Source organism: Talpa europaea (assembly GCF_964194135.1).
Source record: "Talpa europaea genome assembly, chromosome: 15".
Classification (NCBI taxonomy): Eukaryota; Metazoa; Chordata; class Mammalia; order Eulipotyphla; family Talpidae; genus Talpa; species Talpa europaea.
The window spans coordinates 55,466,246-55,476,132 of record NC_140083.1 but is presented as its reverse complement, the minus strand read 5'-3'; the positions used below and the strand labels follow the sequence as shown (position 1 = coordinate 55,476,132).

The 9,887-nt window shown below is 38.3% G+C and overlaps 1 pseudogene across 1 annotated transcript in view; it reads right to left on the bottom strand.

Annotated features, from left to right (window-relative positions):
- Positions 1-5,426: 5,426 nt before the first annotated feature.
- The window catches only part of LOC311185381 (sulfotransferase 6B1-like), a 31,337-nt pseudogene continuing 26,876 nt past the window's right edge, over positions 5,427-9,887 (bottom strand). The window contains exon 7 of the transcript in view: positions 5,427-5,545. The product of the transcript in view is annotated as a sulfotransferase 6B1-like (transcript). The remainder of the gene's footprint in view (positions 5,546-9,887) is intronic.

Genomic DNA, 9,887 nt, shown 5'->3' with positions numbered 1-9,887 from the left:
AACCGGGATCTCCTTGGGCCTGGAGAACACTGTTCTTAACTGCACATGTAACAAACAGGCCTGCTGGGTACACGCACTGGTCGTCCTTCCTGAGACGCGAGGCTCCCTAGCTTGAAAGTGTCCTACAAAGAGCAGCCTCCTTAACTGCGGCCTCAGTTGTGCTTGCACCATCCCAAGTGCTCAAAGAATTCCTACTTAGGTTTCATGAATTTCAAGGGGGAAACTCTACCTCTCCCCACTGGCCACTAAAGCCTTATAACTTCAGATAGAAATAAGAAGCTGACCTCTCATTAAACAGGATACAGAAGAATGAAGTGAAATACTTACTATTTAGCTAGATTAGCTAGAGCTGTCCTTTTGAACAACATTAACATTGTTAATTTATGCATTTACCTGATGATTTTAAAATATTTCTGTTTAAGCTACATGCAAAAAAATGAAATTAGGTCATTATTTAATGCCACACACAGAAGTTAGTATAAACTGGATTAAAAAATTGGCTATAAGACCTGCAACTATAAAATACATAGAAGAAAAGAGGGGACATATTCCTGGGCATCAGCCTCACAGATGTATTTGGGGACTCAACTTTAAAGGCATGGGAAACAAAAGCAAAAATAAACAAATGAGATTACATTAAATTAAAAAAAAAATTGTGCCGTGAAAGAAACCACCACAAAAACAAAAAAGGCAACCTATGCAGTGAAGATATTTACATATCACATGTAGAAGAGGTCAATTTACAAAACACATAAAGAATTTATCCAACTCAACAACAAAAAAAACAACTCAATCAAAAAATGGATAAGACATATACTCTTTTCCAAAGAAAACATAGAGAGGCCAACAGGCATCTAAAGAAATGTTCAACATCTCATATTATTCAGAAAAAGCAAATCAAAACCAAAGGGAGATACCAAGTCAACCCTGTGAGAATGGACTGCATCAAAAAGACTGGAAAGAAGTATTTGTAAGGTATTGTGAGAAAGGAACTCTTGTTCATTGTTGGTGGGAATGTAAATTGGTTCAACCTCTATAGTAAATGGCATGGAGTTTCCCTAAAAAACTAAAAATGGAGGGGCCTCCCTGGTGGCGCAGCGGGTTGAGCACAGTGCTGTGAAGCTGTCTGCAGCTTTTGTAGTGTGGGTCAATTCCCGGCCAGCCAGGGAGATCCCCACATGGCTCAGCAGACCTCTCCTGTCTCGCCCACTGCTCCCCTCAGCAGTGCTTTTGGTCTGTCTGCCTGTTCTGTTCCCCACTCTGTCTCTGGTGAATCTTCTCACCCTCCCAGGCCTCTGACCTGTACCCCAGTTCTTGTATAAAAATAAATCTTTATTTATGGTCAACTAATCTTTGACAAAGGAGCAAAGACTATGCATTGGAGCAAAGAAAGTTTGTTCAATAAATGGTGCTGGGAAAACTGGGTCGCTACATGCAAAAGAATGAAGCTTGACCACTACCTCACACCATACACAAAAATCAGCTCAAAATGGATTAAAGAACTAGACATAAGACCTGAAACCAAAAAATACATAGAAGGAAATATAGGCGAAACACTACGGGATTTGCACATCAAAGACATCTATACAGACACATCACCCAAAGCAGTGATAGTGAAGACAAAGATAAACAGCTGGGACTACATCAAATTAAAGAGCTTCTGCACAGCAAAAGAGACAATAACAAAAACAAAGAGAAACCCCACCAACTGGGAGAGCATTTTTGCACCCAACACTAATGATAAAGGACTGATCACAAAAATCTGCAGAGCTGATGAGACTCAGCAACAACAAAGAAAATAATCCAGTCAAAAAATGGGCAGAAGAGCTAAAAAGAAACTTCTCTGAAGAGGAAATGCAAATGGCCAACAGACATATGAAAAAATGTTCGACATCACTTGTAATCAGGGAAATGCAAATCAAAACTACCATGAGATACCATCTCACACCAGTGAGAATGGCACATATTAAAAAAACTAGCAACAACAAATGTTGGTGAGGGTGTGGAGAAAAAGGAACTCTCATGTACTGCTGGTGGGAGTGCAAACTGGTCCAACCGCTATGGACAGCTGTGTGGAGATTTCTAGACCTACTAAACATAGAGCTTCCATATGATCCAGCAATTCCACTCCTAGGTATTTACCCAAAGGACACAGAAACATCAATTCCAAAGAACACCTGCACCCCTATGTTTATAGCAGCACTATTTACAATAGCTAAGCTTTGGAAACAGCCCAAATGCCCAAAAATAGATGACTGGATCAAGAAGATGTGGTACATATACACCATGGAATATTACTCAGCATTCAAAAAAGATAAACACATGCAATTTGCAGCAACATGGATGGCGTTGGAAGGGATCATGCTCAGCAAAATAAGCCAAAAAGAAAAAGAAAAATACCGGATGGTCTCACTCATAGCAGGAATCTAGAAAACTTAAACAAGGGACCAGGAAAATGAATATAAGAAAGTGAAAATCAAAATCAACAAAAAACTATGAACCAGAGACAGTTTTTGGGGAGTTGGGGGCGGGAGGAGAGGGATTGGGGTCAGAATGGGGCGTTTGCAATTGTATGGGAGAATATAAAAATAAAATTTATTATTTTAAAAAAATATATAAGAATCAATATAGAGTAAGTAAAAAAATAAATAAAAATAAATCTTTAAAAAAATATATAAAATGGAAATACCATATGAACTATGCCACATGTAGTTACTTCTTTGAAGAATATGAAAACACTAATACAAAAAGACATATGCACCCTATGTCCACAGTAGAATTACTCACAATAGCCAAGATATGGAATCTACCTTAATGCCCCTCGGCAGACGACTAGATAAAAAATTTGCTGTATGTACTCAATGTAATACTGTTCAGTTATTAAAAAAGAGGCCATTGTGCCTTTTGTGGCAATACGGATGGAGTTTGTGGTGATTATGCTCAGTGAAGTAAGTCAGAAAGTAAAGACAATTGCTGAATGATTCCACTCATTTGTGGAATAAATAACCAAATGAACTGGCAGAACACAACAAAAATAACTGTTAGACTCTGAAAAATATGGTTACCATAGAGGAGGGGGATATAACCATATAAATATGGTTACCATAGAGGAGGGGGACATAACCATATAAATATGGTTACCACAGAGGAGAGGGATGGCGGGACAACAGGGTAAGCTGGTAGGGTACAGGCATTGGAGAATTGGTGGTAGGTCAATGAAGCATCTGCACATGTTAAGTGAACATGCACTCCCCAGAATTGTCTGTATTTTTGTAAGGAAAATGGTAAATCAAGATTTGATTAAAAAAGTTCTGTCTGGAATGAACAAACTTCTCTATATCATTTTCAGTTTAGTTGTATACTACCTAGTAGGATTTAGCTGGTCACACTAATTTATTTTAATTAAAATTCCGTGAGAGCCAATTACTCACAAACTGTCTAGTTATCAAAGGGTATTCTTCCTTCTGACCTACCTGTGACTCCCTGCAACTGTCAATTAAACAGATCCGAGTAGACTACGAAGTTTTCACAAAATGAAGGAGCAAGCAAACTATTTCAGAGCATCTAAAAACCATATTTTTTCATGTGTATTAGGGCAAATCTGATACTGTAAATTGAGATAAAAAGCCAATTTGAACTGAATCAAATCATATTGTTAAATATATATATATATACATATTATATATATACACATACACACACACACATAGACAGATTGACCTGGAAAGTACTGCTATTACTAATTATATTTTGAGATTTTTTTTTCATCCCAGGCATGATAACTTAGTCAACAATTAGGAAGTCTGCAGAGCAAGTCACAAAGATTGTAAACTATGACATTAAATTGTAAATGAAGAATAAAAAATTGCCCAGATTACTTTACCCAAATCTGGGTAAAGTAATAGAACTTGATAGAACTTGAAAATTTTCTCCTCAAACTTTGGAAAGATAATAATCCAAACTGACCTATCTAATTGGTGCACACACAGCATATCCCTATAATTGGCTGCCTAATTGGCAGTAGTAGGGGGAGGACTAGAGAGCTGAAGACTATTTACTCATGTTTTGTGTAGCTTTTCATCCAAAGTAGCCATATGGCCTGTTTCCGACTTCCTCCTCTGCTAAATCCTTAAAAATTTTCATCTCAGTCTGCCCTGCACATTTAGAAACAATTCTTTTATTAAACTAAAGTAAAAATAAGTAAAACCAATGTGAATGTTATTTAAATCCATTATTCTTTTTTAATCCTTTTTTCTATTTATTCATTTATTTAATTTTTTCAATTTTTTACATCCTTGTTCATTTTTAAACAATATTTGCTTCCCCCACCCCCTCAGGTATAGTCCCCATAGAGTTTTCTTCACCATCACCTAAGTCCCCTGTGCTCCTCCCTCCCTGCCTCTGATCCCTCTCCCGCCTCCTCCCCTGCAGGATGTCTCTGATTTATAATTGTCTGTTTTTGCTTTGCTGTGCTTTATACTATTATTATTTTTTTACACTGATGTCTTATTTGGTTCCCCTATATTCCTGCTATAAGTGAAACCATCCAATATTTTTCTTTTTCCCTCTGGCTTATTTCACTGAGCATAATTCCCTCTAGTTCCATTACATTGCTGCGAATGGCATGAGTTTATCTTTTTTGATTGCTGAATAATATTCCATTGTGTATATATGCCACATCTTCTTGATCCAATCATCTATTTTTGGGCTAAATGCTACATTGCTCTTTTTTGACACTGATTTTCAGTTCTGTGACACTGCAAAATAAATTATATTTTTCAAACCTAGGAAAAAAGAAATGTTTGTAACTAACTGATTTTATTAAAGATAAAGAAAATACTGGAATGCTAAGCTGGTGTTCATTAAATGTGAACAAGTATCTTTTCATTCTTCATTCTTGTCAATATTTGGAATATCATTTGATATCATTTACCTGTTTGGTGTTTCTCCTTTAGTAAGGTTACATTTGTCACTTTTTTGTCACCAGAGGATATTTCTACACAGATACCAGGGAATGTGGAACTGAAAATATTTGTTTTGAGGTCACAATGATCCAAACAGGCAGAAAATAGATTATTCTCAGCAGTTTGCTATTTTAGATAACCTCTTTCTTTTGTTGTACCTTAATGCATCCTATAAAACACCCACATGCTATGCTCTGAGTAGAATTAATCTCCTTGCCTTATGATATACTTAAAGCAGATGTATAATTCAGCCATTCAAAAATTATATGCTCCCTTTTATTAATAATTCTCTGCTATAGTCAAATAAAATAGTCTCTCACACACGCCAATTTTGACATGTTCATAAAGTGTCCATTTCTCACGGAAAGAATTAGATGCTTTCCACGTTGGTAGAAAAATATTTATGTATTCACCAAGCAGTGCATCACATCAAATGGAAATTGGTTTCATTTTCCATTTATACTAAAAGTAATCTTCAAAGTGTCTTACTAGTTCGCAGTGTTTCATTTTCTCTGTGAATAGTTCATCAAATACTCTCTTGTGCTTTGAAGTAAAGTAGTTTATCCAATCACCAACTGCTCCTGGGAAAATTAGAAACATATCAGATAAGGACAAATTTCAACATATAGTACTCACAAAAGAAATCTGTAAGATCTATAAGGAAATTTAAACGATTTCATCTCTTGGTGATAAGATATTGAGGGGTTCTTCTTTTATGTATCTATTGTTCTTTATCTCCTAGGTAGGGTTTACATATTAATTTTTGCAGTTTAAAAGGTTATTTCTTAAAAAGAAAGGAAGACTGAAAAATACATACATGCTATAAATGCCCTAGCGTTTAACAGAGCAGGCAAAGAGTACATCTCCTAATGTAATAAAAATATAAAGCAGACAAATGTGAGGGCTGGTTCCCTGCCCAGCTCCGTGGCAGTGGCTGAGCTCCTATCACACCACAGACTGTGCAAATGGTCTCATTTTAAGGATATTCATTCTACAAAATTGATAATAGACAATTGAGACCACAAACACCAGGTGAATTGTATGATGGCCTCACTTTCAACATAAGGTTTTTGGAGACTGAACTAAAATACACACTTCATTCCATCCACAGGCCCCTCCTGAATAAGAGCCAACCTCTCAGCCCAGGCCATGGCATCACACCCTCAGGACCACCTCCATTAAGTCGCTTTCCTGTTGCCCACAGCTATCTTACATACTATGGGCCCCAAACTTCATCCCTGGGATCAAGATGCCTGGGGCTGGTAATACATCATTTCACCCCTTCTTACAGACTATCTGATAATTGTTCTCTATTATCTTTTCTTTCCCATTAATACACACTTTCAAGTTAAGACTAGGAGATACTGTTGGTATGTAATCTGCAGGACCTGATCCTGAGTGGGTGCTCAATAAACATGCTGCCTGAGTAAATGTTGGACAGTCACCTGCAGCAAAGGAATATAATACGACCTAAGAATGTTTGGTGCTGTTGATGCCTGGGTCAAAAGACTGAGCTCCAGAAGAAAAGTCGAATTGGGAGGGGGGAAAAAAGGAAGAAAGTAGCATCTGAGGAAGACTGTGCAGCTAGGAAATGATTCTGCTTCTGAGACATACTGAGGAGTACAAAGTCAGTTTCCTGAGGTGGAAGTACACAGCCCTGAAAAGCAAGATTAATGCCATTAATGCTCCTTATTATTGTTCTTTGGTGCTTCTTGGTTCTCCCTTCAGCCTCTGGTAAAAAATTTGCCTGACCCACACCTGTCTTCTTTCATTTGACCTAACTAATGATTTTCTGTTAGTTTTGAATTTAGTCTATCACTCTTTCAATAAAGATTTAAAAAAATCTTAAAAAAATAATTTAGCAGCGATATTTGCGTGTAACAGAAAATACATACAAGTCAAAGATAAAAATCAAGAAAATATACTAGACTTATATAGCTAACAAACAGGCTGATATGAATTCTTTCAGATATTCTTCTTTGTCAATGTGTGTATATACATTACATATATTACATTTTAAAACTGTACAATTATAATCCATTTTTTCACTTATTATACATTGGTCATCTTCCTATATTAGTATTTATATACCTACAATAGAAGTTGTGGTTGAATATAGACTCAAGATTTTGAGTCTACCAGCTACTAGTGTATGACACTGATATGTTATCCAGATAGCTGGAGTCTTGTAAAGTGAGGAAAATATGATTCTCTTCCTAAAAGCCTCTTGTTGAGTAAGAGAAATCAAGTAATGTGCCAGTAAATAGCCAGAACTTGGGAACGCTAGTTATTCTCACTCTGCACCTCTCATGACTCCATGAATGGATGTGACTTAATATATTTAACAGTTTCTAATTAGTGGCCATTTAAGTGCATTCTAGGTTTTCTTTTTTTAAAAAAAATTATTTTTTTAATTTATACAATAGCTGGGGTACAGGCCAGAGGTGCGGGAGGGTGAGAGGATTCACCAGAGACAGAGCATGGAACAGAACAGGCAGACTGACGAAATACACTGCTGAGGGGAGCAGCGGGCGAGACAGGAGAGGTCTGCTGCGCCATGTGGGAATCTCCCTGGCCTGCCGAGGATTGAACCTACACTGCAGAGGCTGCAGACAGTTTCACAGCACGGCGCTTAACCTGCTGCGCCACGGGAGAGGCGCGCATTCTAGTTTTTCATTGTTATAAGCAGTATTGAAGCAAACGCTACTGTCCATACATATTTCTGCCCCGGTCACTTTCCCAAATTTTAGTATGTGTGAGCACTTGGATTCTGACATGCAAACACTACACTGTATCCTCACCTCATCTCTGTAATCCTTTTCTAGATGAGCTTATTTCTGACTTTAAAGACAACTGCACGTGGACACGTCCTCATGTGTGCCAAGGGTTCTGCATCAAGTCAACTAGTTAATTTGAGACAATTATTTTCAGAGAATGAATACCCCACTCCTAACCCATCCAGCCAATGGAAGAAATGAGAATGGGCTCTGCTGACCCTTCCTTGAGCTTAATTTCTCATGAAGTCCACATTTGCCAAGAGGCATTCACAGTGACTACTGTCAGTGAGGAAAATTCCATGGTGCTTGGTTAGATGTAAGGAAACTACTTACTAGACAGAATTTAACTGCATTAGAATTAATGTTGTTTGCTACAATTGTGTTGCTATATTAGCTGGGATGTTTGCTAGGGCAACCCAGATGGCCTAGTGGCTATGGCACCAGGTGGTCTGAGATTATTTTCATTAGCATAAAATTTCTCAAGTTTCTAGGATAACATATATTAACACTGAGAATGTAATCAGATCTCAGAGGGTGGTGACAAACGATGTAAGTGTGGACTGCAGTACTGGACTCCTGGAACTCTCAGAACTTCCTTCTTTTGCTCCATCCTCTTGACCACAGCCTCTCCCAATCTCTTTCTGTCTCTCTCGCTATTGCTATTTCATCACCCTTCATGGGTCTTATTCTAAGTTCTTTCTACCTGCTCTTTATCTTCTCCACCTAACCCCTTATTATCTTTGTCTTGACCCTGCCTCTCTCCTAAGCTCCATGTCATCTTGCTCCTGTGCTCCATTCTCAATTATCTTTGAAGAGTAGTCCTTGGTTGCTGCTCCCCTTCTTTACCTCTCATTTTGTCAACCCCCTTAATTTGGCCTCTATCCCCACTACTACGGAAACTGCACTCTCAAGAAACACATGATAAACAAGGGGCTAAGGGTGACAGTGACCTGCTTCTGGTTATCGTTGGCCTTCCTTGGCTTGGACTGTTTCATTCCCATTGAAGTTAGGGTCCCTAGTGCTCTCCCTGCTATCCCTTTCTGCACTAGCCTTCCTAGTCACTCTGCACAATTTTACTTGACTCCACAATATGCTGATGGCTCCTAAACTGATTTCTTAATGGAGGTCCATCACAAAGTAGGTCACTGCCCCTGCCCAAACAGTCACCCACTGGGTTTCTCACCAGGCTATACCAACATCCTCTTAACTGGACTTGTGCCTCTGCCTTCAGCCTCTTCCAGCCAGTTTTCTATCTGATTCTATTATTTTCTAGCACACAGGTCTGACCATGTCAGAGCCCTTCTTAAAATAGCAAGCCAGGGAGGGAGCGGGAAGGGAGAGACCTCAAGATGTCCATCCAAGTTTTTACTCTCTGGTCCACCCTTTATTCTTTCATTCTGCTTCACACATATATCACTCTAGCTGCCTGCTCTTTCTAGAAAATGACACCTAAATCCATGGTGATTCTGAGCTTTTCTTCTTGCTGGTAGCTCTTGCTGGAAGGGATTTACTGTCATTTCCCCAGTAAAACCCTGCTTGTGCTTCCAGTCCCAGATCCACTGTGACCTCCTCACCTACTTTGCTAGGAGAAAATCTCTTTCATTCACACTGCTCTATGAATCTGCTCACCTTGCTATGCAAGGACAGAGTGGCATTTGATTCCATTTTTGAATCTTAGTTCTTGGAAAATAGTTTATTAATAAATATTTGCTGAACTGATTCTCTCTCTTCCAGCCCTGGTTTTGCAACTCTAAGGCAATAAAAAAAAATGAGCCACCAACGAGGGCATAAGAAATTTGCAAAGTTAAGAAAATATCAGCTCCATGTGAGTTAGCAAACATTTACTTAGGGAGTAAATTTATCCAGCTGACCCCAAAGAATGGTGGGAAAATGGGCACTTTCTGAAACCTGAGTACATAAACAGAGAAAAATTTGTCATTGCAAGTTATGAAATACTTTTAAAATATTAAAATATTTCCTGCCCCAGACCGGAATTAAAATTCACATGGATTTCAAGGTGTTTCTCCATCCAGATGTGCCCAATCTTGTTCATATTTCCTTATTTTTTTTTAAGTTTTATTTATTTATTTATACAAGAACCAGGGTACAGGCCAGATGCACGGGAGGGTGAGAGGATTCACCAGAG